This window comes from Lissotriton vulgaris, chromosome 8 (genome assembly GCF_964263255.1).
Source record: "Lissotriton vulgaris chromosome 8, aLisVul1.2, whole genome shotgun sequence".
In the NCBI taxonomy this organism is placed as follows: domain Eukaryota; kingdom Metazoa; phylum Chordata; class Amphibia; order Caudata; family Salamandridae; genus Lissotriton; species Lissotriton vulgaris.
Window position 1 is genome coordinate 187,976,952 of NC_141696.1, and position 25,896 is coordinate 188,002,847.

The 25,896-nt window shown below is 48.7% G+C and overlaps 1 protein-coding gene across 1 annotated transcript in view; it reads left to right on the forward strand.

Moving 5' to 3' along the window:
- The window catches only part of PCF11 (PCF11 cleavage and polyadenylation factor subunit), a 297,241-nt gene that overhangs the window by 269,877 nt on the left and 1,468 nt on the right, over nucleotides 1-25,896 (forward strand). The window lies entirely within an intron of this gene.

Here is a 25,896-nt window from a genome sequence, read left to right on the forward strand (position 1 = left end):
TACTGGACCCCACATTTTGGGAAAGTATAGACAAGAAGTTTTAGTGAATGGTCAGAAAGTTGAGGCATTCAGAGACACAGGGGCCAGCCTCACCATGGTGAGTGACCATCTGGTCCCCTCTGCTCAACTGACCCCTGGTTTTACTTATCAGGTGACAGACATTCATGGAATGAAGAGAAGGCATCCCATGGCAGTAGTCAAGCTCAGCTGGGGTAATGTCACAGGGCCCATGAGAGTGGCAGTGACAGATAACCTACCTGTAGATTGCTTACTGGGGAATGACCTAGAACTCTCAGCATGGGCTGAGGTGGAACAAGAAACTCATTCCAGAATGATAGGCCTATCCAGACAGGTTAGTGGGGCAGTAACAGCTACAGCCCCAGTCCAAGCACCATTCCTCCCTGAAAAGGTTGGAAGGGCAGTGGTAGCCACTGCCCAGGCTCAGACAGACTTTCCAGAGCAGGATAGGAGGGCTGTGACAGTCACAGCCCAAACACAGACTGAGTGCCCTCCTGACAAGGTGGGCAAGGTTGAAATGGTCTCAGCCTCTACTCAGACAGATAGTGAGGTTGTGAAGCCTGAAACAATGGATCACTCCACTCAAACAGAGAGCATTGAGGAGGAAGAAGAGTCTTCCCCCTCCCAGACACTAGGTGAGAGCCAGCCTCCTCAGGGAACTGACTCTACCCCTGTTGAAGGAACTGCCCCAGAGGTAGTCAGGCCTAGCCTGGCAGAGCCCCTGATGGCAGTGGACCCTTCCCAGGTGGGACCCAGTCTGTAGCAGGTAACCTGCACCTCTCTACCCTGCCTCAGTCAGCCCAGGGCTGAAGAGACCAGGGAGGCCAGTGGTGGACCCCAAAGGGCCCCCTGTCCAAAAGAACCCCCTAATCAGCAGATTAGGATCGCTGAAGCTGGTAAACCTAGCCAAGTGAAAATAGAACAGACTCCTGAGGGATCCCCCTTAAAAGTAGTTAGGGAACTCCCACAGCTGGACACTGTTGGGCACAGCCAAACATGGGGCCTAAAAACCCCAGACCTGACCTGTCCCTCCAGTAAGCCAAACAGAGGGACTCAGCCTCCAGCTTTAGGTAGCCAGAGGCTGACCCTGAGAGCTCAGTGCATCTCAGCTAAAGAAAGAAAGGCACATATGATGGATGGTGATTGGAGGAAGTTGAGCCCAAAGGTAGAGGAGCCTCACTTCAGTACTCCATCCCAGCATCAGCCTTTTGCTTTCCCAAGACACACCAGAGACAGAGATTCCCTATGGTGGAGACCCTCAGATACCCTTAGGGTGAGGGGTTGCCTAGTGGACCATGACACAGGGGGAAACCAAGCCAGAGCTGGTACTTCCTTATATGGCCACTTAGGTAATAGAGGCTTACCTGGACAAGGATAGCCTTATCTCCTTTCGTTTGGGGGGGGGTTGTGTAGGAAGGTACATCCTGACTTTGGTTGCCCCCAACTTTTTGCCCTGTGTTTTAGCTGGTTTTGGACATAGTCGACCTGGGACCCTGCCAATCAGGACCCCAGGCCTACTGCTCTCTCGTTAAAATGGATTCCATGTACCCTAGGTACATTTCCAATTGGTACTGGGCCACCTTATCAGACCCTGTAACTCAGGGCATAGGTGTACCCAGGGCTGCCAGGGGCTGCAGCATGTATTATGCCACCCCTGGCTGGCCTCCTAAATTTGACACAACTGGCTGCATGACAGCTGGGGCAAAGTCGTGTAATCACCCTTTGCTGTAGGTGTAGTATACCTATACCTAACCCTAAAATGGACACACAGATTCCTATCAGTCACTCCTATGGCAGGCCTTGACAATCCTGAAGGCAGAGTGCTTGGAATCGTGTGAGATGGTGCTCTGGCATGAGCTGAGCCTGTCTGCAGCTTGCGGAATCAAGTCCTAATAGCTGTTCCATGATATCGCATACCATATACTCTTAAGTGCATTATAATCCTCGCGGTTAAATGCTATCTTTGGTATTGCTTTATCAAAACATGTCGAGTAAGGTGTCATACGAATTGGAATACTAACCCCTCGCCAATTCTGGCGACGGGGTTAGCATTCCACCCTTCTAGAGGGACACGACATGTATGTAACTGTGAACCCCGGTTAAAGTTAACTGAAGCCTCAGCTCCACAAAATGGATGCTGCCACCACAGACACGAGTCTGACCCCCTGCAGCTGGGAGTCCTTCCAGCGAGGGGAGCCTGGACAAAGGGTTTCCTGTCAGGGGCGGTGCTAGCACCGTCCCAGACATGGTTTTGTGTATCCTGGGTAGGCAGGGCTTTACAGGAAGGTGACTGCTGAGTGGCACCCCGGTGCTCACTACGCATAGGCCGGTCTGAACCAGTTCCAGGGGCACACCAGCCCCTGGCCTGGGGAAGTCCAGCATGGCTGAGGGGTGTAACCACCCCCCACCTAGTCCCACCCATAGGCAGGACCTAGTCACCGGGTCAGCCCCCTTTTTTAGTATAAAGATGGGAGCGGGCCCCCTGTTAAAATTAGATCATCTTTGGAATCAAGATACCACTTTCTTCGAAAGGACTTCACGATTTCTTCTTCAAGATTCTCCCTTGTGGCTAAGGAGTAGTCACCCTGCATCAAGCGGGCACCATCCTAAAGAACACTGCGGTCTGCTGCAAGTCCTTCATCACGAATCCGACGACCCAGCTCGACGAGACCCGGCTTCCCTGGCACCTCTGACCTCTACTCACCTCTACAGCCAAGCTGAGAACCGTGAGTGCGACGAGACCTCAAGGGACCGACGATCGCCAAGACTGCACGACATCTTTACTGCAAGCCCACCGTGTCCTCCACTGGTGAGTGCTTTGGGGTCCGAGAAGCCCCGACCCTGCGCAGCTCCAGCACCCAAGATCAGCCCCCCTGCATCTCCACGATCGGCGTGGGGCCCTTCTGCTGTTTGCTGTGCACCGCGTTGTTTGGCTACTAGCCGGCTGGCTTGTGGCCTTCTGAACGACGCCCAACGACTTCACGACTGCTGGTCTGGTTGCTCCAGGCTGGCCCTTGCTTCCTTTTTCAAGAGAGGCACCCCGGACCCTCCTGGTCCACTCCAGACGCCATTTTAGGTCCACCGCGTGGGCTTGAATTTGCCAAGGCTTTGTTGCCCAATCCTGGGTCCAGCGACGCCGACAGCTTCCATCTTCGTGGGACAGCTCGATCCTCCATCCTGGTCGCCGACAACGCCTCCTGGTCCGTGAGATCTTCGAGTCAAGCGTCACCCACTCACCTTGTCGAGGTGGCTACCATCCGGTGCCCTCCTGGTGCCCACTGACTACTGGCTAGTAGTCTCGAACTTGGTCCCCTCTGCTTTCAGGTGTCATCTATCTTCGAGATCCAGGCTTGGATCCAACTGAACTTTCTTCACTGGTCACCGGCCAGCATCTTTTCTTCCGGCTCCTGGTCCGTCTACGAGGATTCCCGACGTCTTTTCAGACCTATGCAGCTGCAGCCCCTGGGCTAGGTAACTTCGGCATTTCGGTGCCCCAGCATAGCCTCACTATCCAAGGGTCAGAATCTACTTTCGTTTTCTCCCTACCAGGTCGGGTTCGCCCGAGAACACTAACTTTCTAATTCCTAGCTACCATAGACTTTTGTCCCGCATCTCGCGTGAGAGTGCACACACTGCACCCGAGTCCCCTAGGCCTCCTAGAAGTAATCTAACGATTCCCTAGTCAAGTCCTAGCGATTCCAAAAGCTATTAGTACTGTACTTACCTGCTAGGAATTTCGCATTCCACTTTCAGAGTATATGGTTTTCCGTGCCCCTCGGGCATTTGTATATACTGTGCTAACTTAAGTATTTGTGTAAGAGTTTTGGTTTGTGCTTAGTACCCTGTCCTCATAAAGAGTACAGGGCTGTTGTGATCTTTAAATAAATAACTGTTTATTTTCATAACACTTGTGTGGTGTCCTTTCACTTGGTATTCAAGGGGTATATGTGTGGTAAACAGCTGGCTTAACACGCCCTCTCGAGTCTTTAGCCTTAGACTGCTCGTATCCACGCTACTAGGATAGCTGGTCTATAAGGTTGACTTACAACCAATCATCAATAAGGGTTGCTGGACTGATACATAGTGTTCACTAGAATAGTGAGCACTGCATATCAGGCCACCTTCTCACACACACTAATATTTTTACACAAAATTCAAAAGATCAAAAAATCTTTAATCAAATTTGACCAGAGGTTTATTAGTACCAACTATTTGTATGTACTATAAGTTTTTATGAAAACATTTAATCAGCAAATAAGGGCACTCTTTGGAATTTTGTGTAAAAATATTAGTGTGTAGGCAATTTTTTTGTTGTTTTTATTGAAATAGGGTCCAGCCTACCCACTTGTCCTTCTGGACCTAACCCGTTAGTTTTCCATGGAATCATTGGTGAGGAATGGGCATTTTGCCCAAACTGTGATGTAAGACACCTAGTATAACCATCCATTGAGGCCAACTCCGAGGTGGGTGTTGCCTAGGAACCTATTCAAGAGACTAGGAATCTGCAGATAAAAGTATCCATCAGAAGAAAAAGTTACATTCTTTCAGTAATGTTTGTGGCATGTGTAGTTGTAGATACATATGCTGTGCATACTCTCCTCCTATCCAGTGATGGGCTCTGGCATGCACATCTTGCTTTTGTTCAAAGAAGTCTTTTGAATCACAAGGTATATTGACTCTTCCCTTAGGCAGTATTGCACAAGAACATCAACTCCATAATTTGATTTTCTTCCACCATCTGGTTCGGATGTGCTTCACCGAGGCTCGGAATTTGCGCTGTTTTGCACAATTTGTCAGGGCTTCTCGAGTTTCTCTGTTTCTCATCGAACAATTTCAGTATAAGTTTCTTCTGGCAAACAACACCTCAGTTGACCATTCTGTGCCAAGGGTGATCTCCTTGGATGGTGTCCCAGGCCGGCCTTCGTCAGCATCAATCACCTGTCGAAAATTATCACAGTGTAATGGAAAAGGCACCTTTTAGGTACTGTCTAGAGTGTCACTCCAAGTACTCGTGGACAGACCAGCACGCAATGGGCTACCTGTACGAGGCTTCCTACACCTTCTGTCTTGCGTTCAGCCCCAAGAAAACCATCCGGAAGGATCGTGATCACTGCCTCGCATGACGTGTCATGGAGTTGCCTAGCATGATGTGCAATGGCGCAAGAGGGAGCTTCCCATTATCTTCGGGAAAGACAGTGAAGAGGAAATAGACATAGACCAAGTAACAGTGTTCAGCCCAGATCCAGTCATTATCAGAGTCAGAAAAGCTGGCTCCACAGCATGCTTTGGCACAACAATACGGCGTCCACGCAAGTGAGTACCACACCCTAACAATGCGCACTCTGCCCCTCCAGGGGTCAGGCTCGACCGGACCGCCACTGCTTTTGAGCTATGGCCTGCACCAGTCCAAATTTTCAGTCAACATTGGAGCCTACTCTGGCACCCAGTCAGCACCCCAAGAGCAAACCTTCCACAATGTCAACAACTTCTTGGTGACCGTGAATGCAGCAATGCCAAGAGGCACTATGGCGCTGAAGCAGACATCGAAGACCGCATCAGATTTTAGGTTGAGCTCTATGCCGAAACCTCCATTGGAGTCGACCCAGCCGTGAATGGGTAAAACAGCTTTGGAGCCCAAACATGCATCTGGCTCCTAACCAACTTTAAAGCCCAAGCAATTGGCACAACTTTGTCGCCCCTCAACAGCTGAATCAGAGGTGCAACAGCCTATCCTCCAATGCCTACAGGAGAGCTGGCCTCTCATCAGCAACGCTTATAGATTCACCCTTACACAGGAAAAATCATCACCAAGCCCCCACCTCAGGTCCAACAAACTCTTCCTCAAAAGAGGCACCATGGAGACACTACCACATCCGAAGCACAAGAAAGACATGATTTGTTATTTATTTTATTTTAAAGGTTTTATATAGCGCTGGCTAGACCCGGAGGTATCCGAGTGCTTTCCGTGAGTATCAGATCATAGTTGCAGGTTACATCGTTACAAAGGTTACACAGTTATAAGAGCATGGCAACATAGTTACATGTAATCTCGAGATGAACAATAAACACATATACGTAAGGGCAAAAGCAGGCAAGTGGAGAGAATCAGGGTAGGGGGTAGGAGCAGGGGAAGTAGACAGAGAATGAAGGAGGGAAAGAGGAGGGAAGGGTGAAAGACACAGCAGGAAAGGGGGGGGGGGCGCGAAGGGGAAACAAACCGGTAGACGAGTGAAAGGTGACGAGGGTTCTATCCTGAGCCCCACTCCCTTTAACATCTATATGCCCTCTGGCGGCGCTGGTTGAGTCTTGCGGTGCCCAGATTGTCTCTTATGCCGATGATGCACAGCTCCTCTTCACCTGCGGAAAGAACACAGACTTTAATGGAGAGTGGATCAAAAGTTGCCTGGATGCCGTCTTTGCATGGTTCCAACTAAATCAATTGAAGTGCAACTCAGATAAATCGGAGGTCCTCTTCTTTGGCTGTCCTCCTGATCCTGGCTGTCCTCCTGATCCTGGCTGGAAGTCCTGGTGGCCGGCAGCCATGTTTCCACCTGCCACAGATACTGCAGTGGCTAAGAATCTCGGAGTGAAGATGGACAATGGTCTCACTTCTAAACCGCAGATTCTGAGCCCGGTGGGTCAGTGCTTTGGCCTCTTAAAAATGATGAGAAAATTCCTCCCACTTCTATCTATTGCCCATAGGAGGACGATTGTTCATGCCATGATTGGATCCAGGTTGGATTATGCGAATGTGCTATTTCTCGGCCTCCCTGACTATCTTCTGTCTCGCTTGCAGGTGGTGCAGAATTCTGCGGTGCGGGCAATTTTCGGTCTTAACCGGAGATCCCACGCCGCGGGGCTTCTGAAATCTCTTCACTGGCTGCCCATACGAAAACGCATTGCTTTTAAGACCCTTACAATTGCGTTCAAGGCATTGCATGGCAAGGGTGCCCGCTATTTAAGGCACAGGATCGGCTTTCACCATCCGGCCAAAGCCTTAGGCTCAGCTTCACTGTCGCTGGCCACGATCCCGGCTATCAGGCGTGTTCGCATTGGAGGTCGCTCCTTTAGATACCTTGCGCCCAAGGCTTGGAATGCTCTGCCACTGTCACTAAGGAAGATCGACAACCTGCTGTCATTTAGAAAAGAGCTCAAAACCTGGCTGTTTTGTCAAAGTCCATCTGGTTCCTCGTTCTGTGCCTTGTTGGGTCTGATAGCGCCAGTACACTGCCTGAGTAGCTGAGCGCTCTACAAGACCCCGGATAACATAACATAACAAAGCTGCGTCTAAAGTCCAGTAAGCTGTGATCCAAGGGGAAGTGGTATCATTTCCCCATCTATTTTGCGAGAGGCTCCCTTAACGCAGTGGACTCTCTGAGTGGTCTCTGAGACTCCCAAGGCCTACATACTGGATCCTTCCCCAAAAAGGGGAGAGGGAGTGCTTTAGCAAGGGGTACCGTACCATACCATACCTCTGCTGTGAGTGGCTCCCTTTGCGCTGTGGACTCTCTCAGCGGGTTCGCTGAGACTCCAGAGTAATAATATTGGATCTTTCCCCAACAAGGAGAGAAGGAGTGCTTAGGTAAAGGGCAGGGGGCTAGGCGGAGTAGCAGGCAAGGGGAGAGGGGATAGGAGCAAGGGAAGTAGACAAAGAAAGAGTACTAAATGGGAACAAACAGCGTCAGTTTAGGGATTGGACTGTTTTCTGTCTGTGGCCATGAGTTTGCCCCATCTTAAGGTAAAAACCTAGCACAGGCCATTCCAGAAGTTTTGCCATACAGGACAAGAAGCACACAGTTTGTAATTCTTCTATTTCTAGTGGTGGTAGAAGAAGCCCAAAATGAGGTGTTAGCTACCGGGAAATTCAAAAATGAGTGCCAGTCCAAAGACATTATTTAAAAGTTCAGAAAAATGGAGACTCCGCAAAGGCAATTTGGAGTGTACCGCAGTGTCAAGATCAGCCATAAGAGACTTCTGTCAATAGTCTCCTGCATCCCAAATCCTTTGTTGTCCTTTGCAATGACCCTCAATGCGTGTCTGCCAGTCCTCTGTAGTACAGATGCGTGATGGTGCTGAGGGAGCCTTGTTACCTGTGCAGCTCCGATGGATGGGAAGGCGCAAGGGGAGTTGATACAATGCGGTGGTTAGTTCGCACTCTAAACAGTTCCCCAATGCGCAGCTCTCTCACCGTTCACAGCACTCTGCTGCTGCTGATGCAGCCAGGTGTCACGGCCGCTCAGAGATCACTTAACGACCACGGCCGCCTCTGCCTGGCTAGTGCTCATCAGGCTGCCCCCGGAGCTGCCGCGGCTCTCCCAGCACTGTGCAGCAGGATCGGGCAACTCCACCCCACCCGATACCAGCTTCACACTTGCGACGCGGCGTTTGGGGAACTATCAAAGAGCCGCCCAGCCGCAAAACCGGTGTGTCTTAAAGCCTGCGCCCAGCCGTTCCCCAGCCTTGGAGATGGCGTGAGGTGATCGCAGCACTCTTCCGGCTCAGATTCTGGTGTTCAGCTGCCATCTTGCATTACAGGGCTTCAAGTGCATGGAGGATGGTTACGACCCCATTTGGTTCCTTTTTCAGATCTGAGGTTTGCAGGTATCCCCATGTATTCCGGTTGCGTTATGTTCATTGCTTGGAGTTTTGGGTATTTTTTAAAAGCTGTTCTTTGCCGTGATGCACGGGGTTGGCACGGAGCTGCAGTTCTAGGCAGCCATTACTTTGTCAAGCCCTCTACCTCATACAGCTAATTACGCTCTTCTTCCCTTCCTCCTCCACTATCTCCACAACCGCCATCGTCACAGGGTCTTATCACTCCTAGTGTGGGGCGATTCAATAGTGAGCTGCTGCATGCTAAAGAGCAAATGCCCAGGCCACAGATAAAGAAAGCAAAAAATTCTGATGCAGCAAGAGTTGTAGCACAAGCCGCAACACATTGCCAATTCAGTAGGGCTCTTGCGATTAAGCCCAGTGGGATAAGGTGGAAGAGCGTATACAGCACTTACCAGAACAGTACCAACAGAGGGCTCAGGAAATGGTATTAGAAGGGCAGACCATCTCAAATACATCCATTAGGTGTACCCTTGATGCGGCGGACACTGTTGCTAGAAGGGTCAACTCAAGTATCCTTATTAATTTGATGGTGAGCATCTGTTCGGCTCTTAAGTTGATCCAATACTGGAGAAAATAAAAAAGGATACCGACACTGCCAAAGCCATTGGAGCTCTGCAATTTCCATCCCCTCGGAATAATTATCGCCCACAGTTTTGTGGAGGTTCCAAGACTGCCTCCCTGGATGCGTACACACCTCTTATAAACAAAAACAAAAAACACAACACCACATCCAAACTACCAGGGGGTACTTTGGAGGGTTATACAGAGGGAATAACACTAGAGGCAGGGGTAAAGGATGAGCAGTTAACTCTGCCTCTCCTGCCATGCCAAACAGTGATTCCCTTGCCCCCAACCATACTACACCTGTCGAAGGAAGATTACAGGGGTTATTACAACAATGGCGCAACATGACTTCAGACCAGTGGGTCCTAGCTATTGTGGAACATGGGTATTGCCTGGAGGTCACTGCAAAATCAGTAAACATACCACCAAGGCCACATTCCCTCCTCACAACATCTGCACCTTCTGAATGAGGAGGTAAAGGTCCTATTACAAAAGGGAGCCATAGTCTGTTCCACACCACCACAGAAATACGGGGTGTACTCACTATTTCCCAATTCCCAAAATAAATGGTTCTCTTAGTCCCATCCTGTACCTGCTGCCTCTTAAAAAATACATCAGATCATAGCATTTTCACATGGTTAAGCTCCAAGATGTCATACCACTCCTAATACAAGGCAACTTCATGACTGCCCTAAATTTGAAAGGCACCTACTTTCACATCCCGCTTTACCCAGCACATTGACATTACCTCAGATTTGTGGTAAGTGGCCAGCAATATCCATTCAAAGTTGTCCCCTTTTGGGTCACCACCGTACACAGAGGTTCGAGGCATGTGGGCTGCTGAATTCATATCTGTGCATAGATCGCCGCCTAGTGTTGGGTCCGGATGATTGCACATTGTTGTCCTGGAAGAGTCTTCGAAGTATCACGAGATAGGTGGCTCCTCCCCTGGACTACAGTGCGCATGGGCATCGCCTCCATCCCCAGATTGTTTTTTTCCGCCATTGGGTTCGGATGTGTTTTCGGTTCCCTCTGTCGGAACCGATCGTTGTTCAACTTCTACTCGAGACCAAAAGGTCTTTAGGCTGGGCGTCGGTATAGTTGCGTACGGGTTTCTTTTCTGACTCTCAGCTCCGATCTCTTGCTGCCCTTCCACGTGCTTTCGGCGCGGACGGGCCTACACTACACTTTTGCTATGGAGCGAACTCCGTTTAAGAAGTGCCCGGTGTGTAACTCCAAATATTCACACCTCGACGTGCACCCTGTGTGCAATACATGCTTGTCACTGGATCACCACGAAGACAGCTGCATGGCGTGTTCGAAATTCCGGTGCAAGAAGACTTTGAAGATTCGTCGGGCCAGTAGGCTCCAGGCTAAGTTATCGGCTGCGGCTCCCCCACCAGACGACATATTCCAGGAATCTGTCGAGGGAGAAGACGACGCGCAAGGTTCGGACTCTAGTCCCGCGTCCGAGGGGGAGACCTACGACGCGGGTGAGGAGAACTTTGACGAAATCACCGACGAGGTAGGGGACGACGATCGGGCTTTTGCCACTGTGGAGGATAGCTCGGAGGAAGAGCATCCCCAACCAGACTCAGGGGATACTCCCCTTCATACGGCCCAGGTCGAGGGATCGCCTTCGGGCCTTACCCAAGATCTAATTATGAGTCCTACGTCCCCGCCTCCGGGCCCGGTCACGGACAATTCTGAGAAGCCACTTACGTTGAAGAAAACGAAAGTGAAGCCCACTGGTCACGCACCCTCGGATGCGAAACCGAAAGTGAAAGTGGCGCTGGTGCAGAAGGTTCTGGAGGCGTCAACTTCCAAGAAACTCAAAATGGCCGACTCGAAGCGCCACGCCAAGATGGCCGACCCGAAGCCCTCGGGGTCGGCGCCGAAGGCGAAATCGTCCGACGCGGCTGCGTCGGTTCCGAAAGGGGTCGTGGACCCGAAGACAGCTCCGAAGAAGCGTCAGGGCGACGACGCACATAGGCATGGGGCGTCGGCCCCGAAGAAGGTGCCTGCTGGTTATCAGGCTCTCGACGCTGAGAAGTCACTCGAGCCGGTCAAGCCCTCTCCGGCCTTGACGAAGGAGGTGGCGGAATCCCTGCAGCGGATTCGAAAGGACAGTGTGGTTCCCGCTCAGGACACTGTGACGCCTAAGCTCACGCCTAAGCCTGCGAAGGAGCAAACGCCTATCCGTTTCACCCTTCCTCCCAAGTCGGCGCCGAAGGCCTTCGCGCCGAAACAGAGCGGACCCTCGAAGGAGGTATTGGCACCGAAAGCTGCCTTGGTGGTGTCGAAGCTTCGGCTCCAACCGCTTGCTGAAGAGGAACGTCGTGAGGTAATCATCGACGCCAACACCGGGAAACTGTCTCTCCTCAAGAGGAAGATCACGACGGAGCCGGCGTTGGAACATTTCAAGATCCCTCTCAAGAACAAAAGGGACTCTGCGGAATCTTCGGCGCTGGTGGAACCTGTGTCCCCACAAGCCCTGGGACACTCGCCAACGCGTTCCGCCGCAGGCGATGCGGACTAGGAAGACGCCGAGTACAACTATCCGGCGTACTCGGATCCGGAGGAGGAGCACGAACCTTGGTCCGCCGGAGGCGACCCAGAGGACCCGCAGTCGGGCCAGGACGCGCAACTTTTTGCGGCAAAAACGTCCCCAACGGAGGACTCAGCGGCCTTTAATGCTCTGATCGAAAGAGCTGCGGCTAACCACGACGTCGAACTGCACTCGGACCCCGTGGATGTGGACTTCTTGTTTGACACTTTCTCTGTAGCTGAAAAGTCAGTCAAAACGCTGCCGATGCTTAAAGGGGTGCTTAAACATGCAACGGAGGTCTTCAAGGAGCCCACCCGGGCGCGTGTGGTCAACCCTCGCATCGACAGGAAATATAAGGCAGCGCCCACGGATCCTACATATATCAAGGGACACTTGCCATTGGACTCCTTGGTTGTTTCCAACGCTCGGAAGAGGGCGAACTCTCAAACTACTGGTGACGCTCCTCCCCCAGACAAAGAGTCTAAGATCTTTGAGGCCTCAGGCAAACGAATTGCTGCACAGGCAGCCAATATCTGCAGAATATCTAACACACAAGCCCTACTTGCACGCTATGATAGGGCCCATTATGACACCTTAGAGTCAATACTGCAACACTTGCCTGACCAATACAAGGAGGCAGGAGAAATGCTGATTCAGGAAGGAAAGCTCATTACGAATGCATCCATAAAATGTGCACTGGATGTGGCAGAAACAGCCTCCAGGGCAATCAATACCAGTGTGTTGCTTAGACGCCATGCCTGGCTTAGAATTTCAGGGTTCAAACCCGACATCCAAACTACAATACTGAATCAAACAGTGAATCCTGACCACCTGTTTGGCCCTGAGGTGGATGCCACCCTGGAGAAAATGAAAAAAGATACGGAAACCTCCAAGTCTATGGGGGTTTTACAAAGTCAGCAGTTTCGGAGTGGTTCCTTTCGCCGCTCAACTTCCAGAGGCACCTCAAGGGGACAGGCATCGCAGTCCACACAGTATTACAAGAGTAACACCCAAACCTCGTACAACAACAAGGGTAGAGGTGGTTACAGAGGCAATAACGTCAAGGGCAGGGGACGTGGAAACAATAGCTCCAGGTCCACCACCACCAACAAACAGTGACGTCTTGTCACTGCCCCCCGACCATACAACACCGGTCGGGGGGAGACTCCAGCAGTTCCTGCCGGCGTGGAAGTCCATCACCACGGATAGGTGGGTGAGGTCTCTTATCCAGTACGGGTACTGTCTAGAGCTTACTTCCATTCCACCGGACATACCCCCAAGGAGCCGTCCTATGTCAGGCGAGCACTTGACCTTGTTGCAGCAAGAAGTTCTAGTCATGCTGCAAAAAGGGGCGATAGAGCTCGTTCCATTGCAAGAGCGGGGAACAGGGGTTTACTCCCTGTATTTTCTGATTCCCAAAAAGGACGGATCCCTCAGGCCAATCCTGGACCTCAGGCCCCTAAACTGGTACATCCTCTCGGAGCACTTCCATATGCTCACGTTGCAGCAGGTGCTTCCCCTGCTTCAGCAGGGGGGCTTCCTGGCTACGCTGGATCTGAAAGATGCCTATTTTCATATCCCCCTGCATCCTTCCCACAGGAAGTATCTCAGATTCACGATTTTAGACCAGCATTACCAGTTCAGGGTTCTGCCGTTCGGGGTCACCACGGCGCCAAGGGTATTTACAAAGTGCCTAGCGACTGTGGCGGCGCATCTCCGTCGCCAGAACGTCCACGCCTACCTGGACGACTGGCTCATTCAGGCAAAGACAGAACGACAGTGCGTCGACCATGTGTCACGCACCATTCATCTCCTGCACGATCTGGGATTCTCTCTGAACTATCCAAAGTCCCATCTCCAGCCCGCCCACGTGCGACAGTATCTGGGCGCGACAATAAACACTCTGGCAGCCACTGCGCAGCCAAATTCAGTGAGAATCGCCAGTATCCAGGCGCTGATCCAGCGGTTCAGACCTCAACACTCGCTTCCAGCGAAGGTGTTCATGCAGTTGATAGGCATGATGGCCTCCTGCATCTCCATTGTCCCGCACGCGAGACTACATATGCGTCCGCTTCAGGAGTGCCTTGCACGTCAGTGGACTCAGGCTCATGGGCAACTGACAGACCTAGTGTTGGTGAGCGGTCGGGCATACAACTCTCTGCATTGGTGGAATCCACAAAACCTTTGCAAGGGCCGACCATTCCAAGAGCCTGTGCCACAGATTATCCTGACGACGGACGCCTCTCTCCAGGGATGGGGAGCGCATGTACTCCAGTACACGGTGCAGGGACTCTGGACACTACAGCAAAGGAAGATGCACATCAATGTGTTGGAACTGATGGCAATCTTCATGGCCTTGGAGGCGTTCAAAGTACATCTGTGCAACAAAGTCGTGTTGATCCGGACGGACAACATGACGGCCATGTACTATATTCAGAAGCAGGGAGGCACACACTCTCCGCAGCTGTCTCATCTGGCTCAGAGCATGTGGAAGTGGGCCATTCAGAGGAACATCTTCCTCATGGCAGAGCATCTCCCGGGCAAGGACAATCAAATGGCGGATCTGCTCAGCAGGCACAGCCATCAAATGCACGAGTGGGAGATACATCCATCAGTACTCCAACCGTACTTCCAAAGGTGGGGTCATCCAGAGATAGGCCTGTTCGCCACAAAGGAGAACGCTAAATGCCAAAGCTTCGCCGCCAGATTCCCACACCCGCAATCTCAGGGCAATGCGATGTGGATGAACTGGTCAGGCAGATTTGCGTACGCTTTTCCCCCAGCACCTCTGATACCGCTGGTGGCACGCAAGCTCGGGCAGCACTCGATGACTCTCATCCTGGTTGCTCCAACGTGGGCTCGCCAGCCATGGTACACCACGTTTCTAGAACTGTCCGTGGTACCGCATCAGAGGCTTCATCTCACTCCCAGCCTTCTGACGCAGAGCCATGGCGACATTCAGCACCCAGATCCGCAACAGCTCAACCTGGCGATCTGGCTCCTGAAGTCCTAGAGTTTGGCTACCTCAATCTTCCTCCCGATTGCATGGACATCATTCGGGAGGCAAGGAAACCCACTACGAGAGCTTGTTATGCGGCCAAATGGAAAAGGTTTGTCATCTACTGTGTTAACCACGATATTGACCCGCTAGATGCTTCCATTCAAAACATCATTTGTTACCTGTTCCACTTGTATCAATGCAATCTGGCGTACTCTTCCATCCGCATTCACCTGTCTGCCATGGCAGCATACCTCCAGAATAGGCAACACCTGTCACTCTTTAAGGTCCCTGCTATCAAGGCCTTTCTGGATGGACTCAAAAGAGTCATTCCACCAAGGACCCCACCAGCTCCAGAATGGAACCTCAATGTGGTTCTTACAAGGCTGATGGGTCCTCCCTTTGAGCCACGGCACTCTTGTGAGCTTCAGTTTCTGACTTGGAAGGTTGCGTTCTTAGTAGCCATCACATCGCTACGGAGGGTTAGCGAGCTGCAGGCGCTCACCATCCAAGAACCTTTCTTCCAAGTACATGCTAACAGGGTGGTGCTCCGCACTAACCCTAAATTCCTACCCAAGGTGGTATCACAATTCCACATAAACCAGACAATTGAATTGCCGGTGTTTTTCCAAAACCCAGAGACGCTGGCGGAGCGGATGCTCCACACCCTTGATGTTAAGAGGGCCTTGATGTACTATGTAGACAGGACAAAAGATTTTCGCAAAACCAAGCAGCTTTTTGTTGCTTTTGCCACACACCACAAGGGAAACGCTATCTCCAAAGCTGGGATCGCTAGGTGGATAGTGAAATGCATTCAGATCTGTTACGCTAAAGCTAAGCGCACTCTCACTATCCCACCGAGGGCCCACTCCACCAGGAAGTTGGGGGCCTCTATGGCTTTCCTAGGTAACATTCCCTTAGAAGATATCTGTAGAGCAGCCACATGGTCTACCACACATACTTTCACTAAACACTACTGTGTAGACGTGCATTCCAAACAGCAGGCAGCTGTTGGTCAGGCTGTTCTAAAAACACTTTTTCAGACTGCTGCAGCTGGCACGGGCGGCCGCCGCTAATGGAGGGACTGCTATGTATTCTATGCACAGATATGAATTCAGCAGCCCACATGCCTCGAACTGCAAATGCTACTTACCAGTATGCATCTGTTCTTGGCATGTAGGGCTGCTGACATTCATATCGCCCACCCTCCTCCCCGGCGCCTGTAGCAGCTGCAGTATTTCATTCATAGGTATATATGTATATGCTCATAGCAATGATCATCACTCACATTCTTCACTCCATCTCTGCCAATGGCTAAAAACAATCTGGGGATGGAGGCGATGCCCATGCGCACTGTAGTCCAGGGGAGGAGCCACCTATCTCGTGATACTTCGAAGACTCTTCCAGGACAACAATGTGCAATCATCCGGACCCAACACTAGGCGGCAATCTATGCACAGATATGAATGTCAGCAGCCCTACATGCCAAGAACAGATGCATACTGGTAAGTAGCTTTTGCATTTTCACACAATGTTTGGCTGTGGTCACAGCTCACTTACGAAGGAGCAGCATCCACGTCTTTCCTTACCTAGAAAATTGGCTGATAAAGAGCTCAAGCAAACAACATCGTCTTGCTCATACACAGCAAACTTTGGATTTACTCCACAATCTGGGCTTTACTATTAACTGAGAAAAATCCCATCTACAGCCATTACAGATTCAATCCTCTGTAGGGGCAATCCTGAATTCTGTTACTGGCAAAGCTTATCCCAGTGCCACTCTAATCCAAGTTTTTCAGTCTCTTCTGCCTCTTTTTATTCAGCCAAATCGTCTGCGAAGAGTCCACACGACCATGAGCTTGTTGGGTATGATTGCATCTTTTATTGCCATTGTACCGAATTCCAGACTTCACATGCTCCAGGAATGCTTAGCGGAGTAGTGGTTGCAGGCGGATGGTCAATTGAATGATCTAGTTTTGTTAAAGGTCAGAGCTCTCAGCAGTGCTGGAACAGCAAAAGTTTGCAACAAGGTAGGCCTTTTCTAGACCCTGTTCCACACGTGACCCTTACCAAGGACTCATCCCTCAAAGGCTGGGCAGCACTCCTAAAAGACATTAATGTTCATGGTCTCTGGACTCCCCTACAATAAAGATCTCACATAAACTACCTAGAGCTGTTAGTGATTCAGCTAGCATGGCTAGGCCATATTCAATTCAAAACAGTTCTGATCCAAACAGACAACATGACTTTCATGTACTACCGTTAGAAACTGGGCACACACTCGCCTCTCCACATTAGCACAAAGCATTTAGCGGTAGGCTATACACTACAAAGTTCACCTTTTAACATAGAATCTACTGGGAGTCGACAACGAGCTTGCAGACCTGCTCGGCGGAATGCAGCTGCAAGTCCACGAGTGGGAACTGCACTGCTCCAGTCTCACTCCCATGCTTCCAAATTTTGGGGTTTCCCCAACATAGTCCTCTTTACAACTGCTAAAAATGCAGAATGCCCAAGTATTGGCTCCAGTGTTCCACACCTCCAGTCCAAGGGAAATGCACTATGGATGAACTCGTCCGGGATATTTGTGTATGCTTTTCCACCTTTCCCACTACTTCTATATGTGGTCAGGAGACTACGGCAAACCTCCCTCACATTTATTCTAGGAGCTGCACATGGGCCAGACTATCCTGGTTCACTAACCTCCTTGAGTTCTCTGTAGTTCCCCACCAGCATCTATCTAACATGCCTGACCTTACGTAACACCAGTGAACTCTTAGACAACCCAATCCCAAACCACTAAATCTAGCGATTTGGCTCCTGAAATCTTAAAGTTAGGGAGCCTAAATTTATCCCATGAGTGCATGGTTCTGCTCAGGGAGCCACATCGACCCACCACTAGAACCTGTTAAAGTGCACAGTGGAGAAGATTTGTCCACTACTACCTTCCCGGGAACATCAATCCTCTAAATCCGAAAGCACAGGACATTGTTTGATACCTTTTTAATTTACAACTCTCAGGACTAGCATCTATTCACTTACATTTGGCTGCAGTAGCAGCATACTTGTGAGAAAATACACCCCTCCTTCTTCATTGTCCCAGTAATTAAGATTTTTGTGGAAGGACTAAGTCTTCCCTCCCAGATTACCTCCTGTCCAGTCCATCCCAGAATCTTAATGTAGTCCTCACAAGATTAATGGGGCCCCCTTTTGAGCCCCTTCATTCTTTTCCTTTACAATTTCTTAAGTCGCTATTTCCTCCTTTAGACGTGAGAGTGAGATTCAAGCATTAACTTTAGATGAACCTTTTTTCAAAATACATTCTAACAAGAAGGTCCTTAGGACTAATCCAAAGTTCCTATCCAAGGAGCTATTTTCTTTTCACCTTTATCAAACCGGAGAACATGTTTTTTTTTTCCAAATCCAGCGACAGTAGCAGAGCGGGGGCCATTCAAACACTCTGTTAAGCGCCCTCATGTACTATTGATCGGACAAGTATTTTGTAAAACTCAATTATTTGTGGCCTTTTCTAAACCACATAGAGGGACTGCTATTTCACAACAAGGAGTCTCGCGCGGACTAGTCAAGTGTGTTCAGACCTTCTGTGCCAAAGCCAAAAGACTGCTCCAATACCTCCAAGGTCATTTCTACTTGCAAAAAAACAGCTTCAATGGCTTTTTCGAGCAACATTCCAATTGCTGACACTTGCAAGGTGCTACTTGGTTCACACCGCACACTTTTATGAAACACTATTGTGTGGACGTTCTTGCCAAACAGCAAGCCCATGTGGGGCCAGCTGTCTTTGCATACACTTGTTCTGCAACATCCTCTGATTAACTGCAACCTTACTGGAGAAACGCCTTTCTAGTCTATGCACAGTATGTCTATCTACAGCTACACATGCCGTGAACTGAATGTTCCTTACCCTGTAGACAGCTGTTTGCAGCAGGTAATGCTGTAGATTCACATGTGCCCTCCCTCCCTCCTTCCCAGAAGCCCCATTGTTGTAGATATCATATTTTTTTCATTTACTTGCTTGAACATCTCTATGCTTCACTTTAATCTTAAGCGGGAAAACAATCTAACTATGGAGTCAATGTTCATGCGCAATATGCCTAAGGTACGAGTCACTATATACCTCCTGACTCAAAAGACTTCTTCGAACAAAAACAAGTTGTACACATAAGAGCCGCACACTAGTTTGCAGAAGAGTATGCACAGCATGTGAATCTACAGCACTATTTGCCACGAACAGATGTCCACAGGGTAAGTAACATTCCTTCTGGTAGATACTCTACCTAGAGATTCCTCACCGATCTCTGCAACCTCCCTGTTCAGTGGATGGTTAGGGTCCGACATAAGATTTACATTTTCTGTTGTTGCACTGCATACCAGATTCTTTCTCATCCTGCTGCTTAGGCGGCACAGAAAAAACGGATGGGAGACACATTGGCACAACAGTGAGGGCGCTTTATGGGGACCTTGCAGTCGCAGGAACGTCCTTTGCAGTGTCTGTGAAGTCGCCACCCCTACTATTGAGGAAGTGCTATGGAGAACTTTTCCCAAACAATCCGAAGTCTGGGGGAGTATTCAAGAGATGGGTAATATTGAAGTAGAGTAGTCACCAGAAAGATCGTTACTGAATGCAAGTAATGTCATGCAAGTAACACATGCATGACATTTGGGACAGTTAACTCTGATCACAAGTGTGTTCTGAAGCACAACTTCCAAGTGCCTGAAAAAGATCTGAAGGGGCTTGAGCATGATGGTGCTGTTTATGTAGTCTTGATTCATCATCACTTGCTTTCATACATTACTGTATCCTATGACAACATAGCAACAGTATGTAAAGTGTTCTTGGACCCCTGCCAGTGTGGTTGGGAAGTCTTAAAAATAAAATGTAGAGGCGACCTCATAATTTGCGTAACAGACAAGTTATGTTGAGGACTACTCTAATCCTCTCCTATGTACACGAGAAGATATTATTTAAACTATGGAGTGGGGGGAGGAGCCAAGATGGCGACCTGAGCGGACGCTCGATTCCCGGCTCCGCAAGCTTGTGCGTTCTGCACCCACATGCTGTTCACGAATCCGTGCTTGAGCCGCTGCGGAATGTAGCCACGACCGCACTGATGCTCTGGGTGTTCCTCCGGAGTCCCTGCCTGCCGGATTCCCGGAGATAGCGCCGTGCCGTGTATCGGTCTCCACACCCGCGCTCCGAGACCGGCGCCGCTCCCTGCCACCGCGGACCCTCAGGACGGCCGCCGCCAGCTGGAACCCTGGGAGCGTGGTTTTCCCTGTTTCTTGGGGCCGTCACAGGGGGTTTGGGACGGAATTTCAGCGCTGCACCCGAGAGCCCCGTTTCGGGTGGCCGACGTGTTGGGGAGCAGTGTTTGGTGCAGTTCTCGTTCCCCTGGCCGACGCTGAGGCTGACCTGCGGCGGCCATTGGGCGGGTCGCCCCATGGCTTGTCCCCGGCTCGCTGCGAGGTGGTAGTGTTTCCTCGGTGCAGCACTCCTGCACCGCTTGATCCACACGACTGGACCCTAAGCTCCCTGGGGCTGAGTTAGCTTACTTCCTGGTTTGCAACCCCCCCTGGACGACCGAAATGGCGGCTGCCCCTTCCACAGTGGCGAAGGTTATCTCGCCCCCTGATATCGTCTCCCTGCTCGACGGCGAACTGGCAGCTCCATTGCAACCCCCACCGCGCGCAGAGAGACAGCCTCGCGCTCAGAAGGAGCTGACCTGCCGGGACATCGTTGCTGCGCTCGTCGAGCTTAGGGCGGAATGGCTATCACTCTCCGGTCAGCTTGGGGATCGGATAGACGAAGCAGCGCAACAGTTGAAGCGGGTTTGTGTGGCTGATCCTTGGCACGGTATGGTTTCGACCCTTTCAGTTGTAACAGGGGAGATTGAAGAGCCGGCTACTGAAGGTGAGGAGGAGATTGTTTCCCGATGCTGCGATTCCAGCACAGGGCAGTTCGGTGGCTTTGTTGGGGATACATTGTTGCAGTCTTCTACGGAACTTGAGACTTTGTTTCTGGGGCTGACGTTGTACTCCCGACCTTCGCTGTTGCTACAAATGTGTCCCCCTGCGCCTGACGCCTCCCGAGTACCCTCCCTCCGGCTATGGACTGGATTTCGAATTTGGTGTTTGGGGGTACTTTTTCTGATTGCCTGCTGCTCGGCTACTGACTATGGACGTCCATTTTGTCCCTACCTCCCTCTTCTTCATCGATGGTGGCCATTTTGCTTTCAGGTACTATACGGATCTGGCCCCCCTCGGACGCCGAGTCTGGGGGGACTGTCGCGCTCTGGCCAAGGCTGATAAACTGTGTATTGTGACCGGGACTGAAGGGCTGGCGGGGATTCGGATTGGAACACTTACGATGCATTATTGTGTATGTGGCGCCGTCCATTTTATACTTGTGAGCCTTCCCCTTCTTCTCTGCTTCCATCTTGTTCCTTTGTTGTAGAGGGGGTCGACACTCGTAGAGGGTGGTGTACTGAAGGGCGTCCGAGATCGGGCCAGGGTTAGGCAGTTTCTCTGCTGTATTGCTCTCTTACCTGATGGGGGTTGGGTTCAGAACGCTATGTGGAGGGAATGTATGGATCACACGCAGAGTGCAACTTGATTTTTCCAGCTGGTTTGATGTTATTAGATATTGCTTAGCTCTCGCTCTCAAAGCATCCTTTGTGACATTGCAATCTTGTTTACGGCATAGTCGGCGCTACAACTGGCTATCCTGGTACCTAGTGAGCCGTCGGCTCTGTTGCATTCTCTTGGGTGCCTGACTTGCCAACAACGTTCATTGGGACAGGGGGGTTGCTTGTGAAGGGTGGCGTCCATTTTACTTTTCTTTGTCCTTGCATTGCCTGGGGCGGCCATCTTAGTCTTTGTTCCAACTGGGGTGGGCTCCGGGCGGGTACCATGGTGTAGTGGTCACTTGCGACTTACATAGAGCTAGGGGGCTCCGGGTGTCAACCTGTACTGGCCTATTTGATGGGGTCTAGAATTGCGGCGCCTTTTTGGCGCGTATCTACGCTACAGCTCCTCACATTTATTTTGCTCTTTTTGTCTATCCTGGCACCTTCGACTGTGAGATGGAGCTGCTCATGTCCTGTTGTCTATTTTCCGCATGGGGTGGTGACTCATGGGTTCATTCCACGTCCTGGGTGTACCTGTTTTTGTACCCCCTTTGATTTTATGGCCTTTGACTTTTTTGATTCCAATGGCGCAGGAACTGCTAATGGCTGGGTGTCCGGGAGATCTGTTATTGTGTTGGCTCCTCCCCACCTTCTCTAGTGGGAGATCTGGGACAGTTTCTTTCCTTGCTCCCTATATCACTGGTGAATGGTTTTCTTTGCCTCTTCTTTCCTTTCTCTCTCTCTACTTTCTTTTCTTCCTAAATTTCGGGTTTTTGGGGCGACAGACACTCTGCTGGGGGGGGGGGGGCAGGCCGTAGCCTCTGCATGTGTGTAGGGTGGGGGGTTACATTTCATTTTTGTTAGTTTCTCTGGTGCCTATGTATGATCTCTTTTATAATTTTCTCTTTTTCTGTTCTGGGTCTGTGACAGGGGTTTAGTAGAAAGTGGGTAGCGCTGTGGGTGGTACGTAAATGCGAACTGTTTCCGCTGTTGATTCGTGCAATATTACCAAGTTGACGGGGTGGTCTTCACTACTGTTGGTTTTTCTTGATGCTGCCTGCCCATGTTGTGAAGTTAATGTACGGACTCAGTTCTCCTTGATTCTATTCTTCACTGATTTATCTTTAGAAAAAAAAAAATGTTTTTAATTTTTTTTGAGTTCAAATCATTTTTATTAAGCAATAACAAAAAAGATAACGGCTATGAGGCATCCGTAGGATTACAATCTTATTGGAGTGACGCCGTAATCAAGCATGGATCAGTGCATTTAAAACAATACATACATACATACATCAACGGAAAATAAAGCATATTAAAAACAAGAAGGTAACATCAGTCCGGATCTGTAAATGATATGAGATGAATGAATAAATAAATCAATAGATCAATGGATGGATAAACAGATAGACAAGGCAAACAATAAAAGAAAAGAAAATATGCCATCATTACATTCTTACGGTTGTACACTGTTCCATAGAGTTCTCCATCTAGATCTAGTCATATAACACCAGGTATACTTTAAAGTTCATGCACAATGTGTTTAAGGCTGGTAAGCCCATGTGGACAGGATATAACCAGTACAATTAATTAATACCTCGGCAACCCCGCAATTACCAAGTAATTACCAAGTATGGACCTCATTGGTGGTACTTCATGGTGGGTCGAAGGTAAAGGAGGCCTGGTCTAAGGAAGACCACAGTTTTTTGCTGGTAACCTGCCATGGTGACGAATGAAGAGCGGGATTATCGGTGCCTCTAATGCAGTATAGCCATTCCCTCCAGGCATTAAAAGAGACCTCGGATGTTGATTTCCAATTGCATAGGACTACCTTGCATGCTAGTGTTAGCAAGAGATCCAGGAGCTGACGGTCGTGATCCCCCTTTAGCAGTGGGTCTAGAGCCCCCAAGATAATGTAGATGAATTCCCTTGTAGGGCGTATGTCAAACGTGTGCCCAATGTAGTCAAAGATTTTAGTCCAAAATGTGTGAAGCATGGGGCAATTAAATAATTTTTTTTAATTTTAACCTTCAATGCTCCTTCTCCCTGGCGGCATGACTCCGTTCAGTGTAACTGCTGTTAATTGTAGCTGTATTGCCTGATGGCGCTGGGGAACCGTAATGCCTGCTCCTGTGCTTAAAAGTGTCGTGGCCGGCCTGACGGTTGTAGGCCCGTATTTGTCTCATTTTTCATGCACAATAAAGGTTTTCAAAAATTTTTAAAAAAAAACAATAAAAAAAAACTATGGAGTGTCTCCTTTATCAGGCATAAAACAAAAGTTTACCTTTAGTCAAAATGTCTTTCAGTTGATCTAGCATAATTTCCTCTTTGGGCTTTCCAGCATAATTAACCACTTGACTCATAGTATGTGTTTATAGGGATCTTTGCCCATTATTTTTAATCAGCCTGTTCTCAAAACCTAGTTTTGCTTCTGTGTTGTGGGCTTTTATTCATGGGAATGCGATTGTTAGCAGAATTAGATTGTCACCCCAGTGAGAAGCCTCAATTTTTTTGTGGAATACAAAAAGTATAGAAGAGGGTTTTACATTATGATCTCATGCCATCAGAGGGTACTGGTGACATTTAAAAAATCATACATTTTACAGTATGAGAATTTGTTTCTGATTAGGCATGTACAGATTTTCAGAATTTGGTGCATAGCTGAGAAAACTGAGTCAATCGGCATGTACTACGGCTTGCAATTCTAAGTTTCACACCCACCTCTGCAATAAACAGAACACTACTTTTGATTTTTAAATAGAGCAATAGTGTTATATTTTTTAACTTTAAAGGATTTTCAATTGTATTGCGAAATGTTGAGATAATTGATGTAATGTCAATGTCGTCTTTACAGGAAGCATCAGCTTGTATATTAATTTTGAGTAATATGACATCCAGCACACACACCTAATCTTGTGTTGCATATTCTGTTACATGACACACTGCAACAGATTCAAATATAGTTATGCCTACCATTTCAGTGAATGTGTTTAACTTTTAAATACAGGTAATCTTCTCCACGCCACCTTACTCATTCCATATAGCAATGGAATTAGTTATCACACAGTATATTTGTGATCATTTATACAAGAACTGGATTATGAATTTAATATGCTCAGATTGTCTTGCTAAAGATAAAAACACTTGCCCTGAGCGTTTATATTGGGGCACTATTTTTGTAATTAGACTTGTGCAGCTGCTCTAAAATCAGTAACGATTAGCCTCATCACTGGGACGTTTCTCATAGACAAGGTAAAGTCTGTGGTCTTTGTAACACCAATTAAAAAAATAAGCATTCTTGTTTGTCCAGATTTGTAATGGCTATTTTCATAGTAAAATGAACAGCATATTCAGTTTTCGAAGAAAGTCCAGTGATCAAGTAGATTATCTCCTTAGTTGGTCAATCCTAAATAAAATAGTTGAGAATTGTATGCTGGTAACATTGGTTCAGCACAAAATGGCAAATTAGTTGCAGGATTTAAAAATAAAGTCCACCTTCCTGAAAACGATAAAAGCTTTAGAAAGATAGGACACAGTTGTCCAAAAAGATTACCAAATCGATTCATGAGCTTCAGTCCTATAGAGGGAAAAGTTATGTCCAAGTAAGGTATTTCAAAGCGGATGGTATTCAATGCATTAAATTGTGTTTTAATTGAGAGAACTTTTCCAAGAAGACACATGACTTAACCACATTGTGGAACACTTTGATGTAGGCGTCTTACATTTTTCAACAGGTTTGAAAATGTTAACTTGTGTTGTGATGGTGGTCAGTCTAATTTTTTTTATACCTTTTACAACCCCTTTATAGAGATTTCAAACCAAAAACCTACTGGGGTTAGTGTTAATTGAAAATTATTGATTTTAGTTTATAGCAGACTGTACAGGAAATAAACGGATTGCTCACCGTTCTTATGTGACTTTCAGTTAGTAAGTGGATGACAAGGATTTAAAGCTTAAATCTTACCCCTAGAGCTGCCTCAATTTATTTTGAACTGTTTTAGTGTTGTCAATCCCCTGGACAACCCGCTGCCCACTTACATTTTATTAACATAATATTACTAAGGTTACTTATACCAGAGAACAGTTGCAACAGTTCTATAGGATTTGGAATGCTGTTTTGTAATCTGGAGTGACTGACGTTTTGACAAAATGTACATTTTTGCTTGTTTGGTTTGCTTTGGCTGTGACCTTTAACTTAAAAATCAGTATTCTTGTTAAATTTAGAGAATGAATAATTCTAGCACCATACTTTTTACTAAACGTCACACTTCAAGCCAACGGTACAGTTAATAATTTAGCTGCATTTTAGCTAGATTTTCTTGCAGTAACTATTTAAACTATTCCCTGGTCCAGTTTTCTGCACAGAACCAACAGCCATTGATTTGTGAACCTTCTACAAACTTAGCCTGAAATAACACATTGTGAACTTGTCCTTGGGTCATTTTTGTTATTATATTCACTTTGGTGGGGGAATATCTGGAATTCTGGAACATTGGGTCATCGTATAG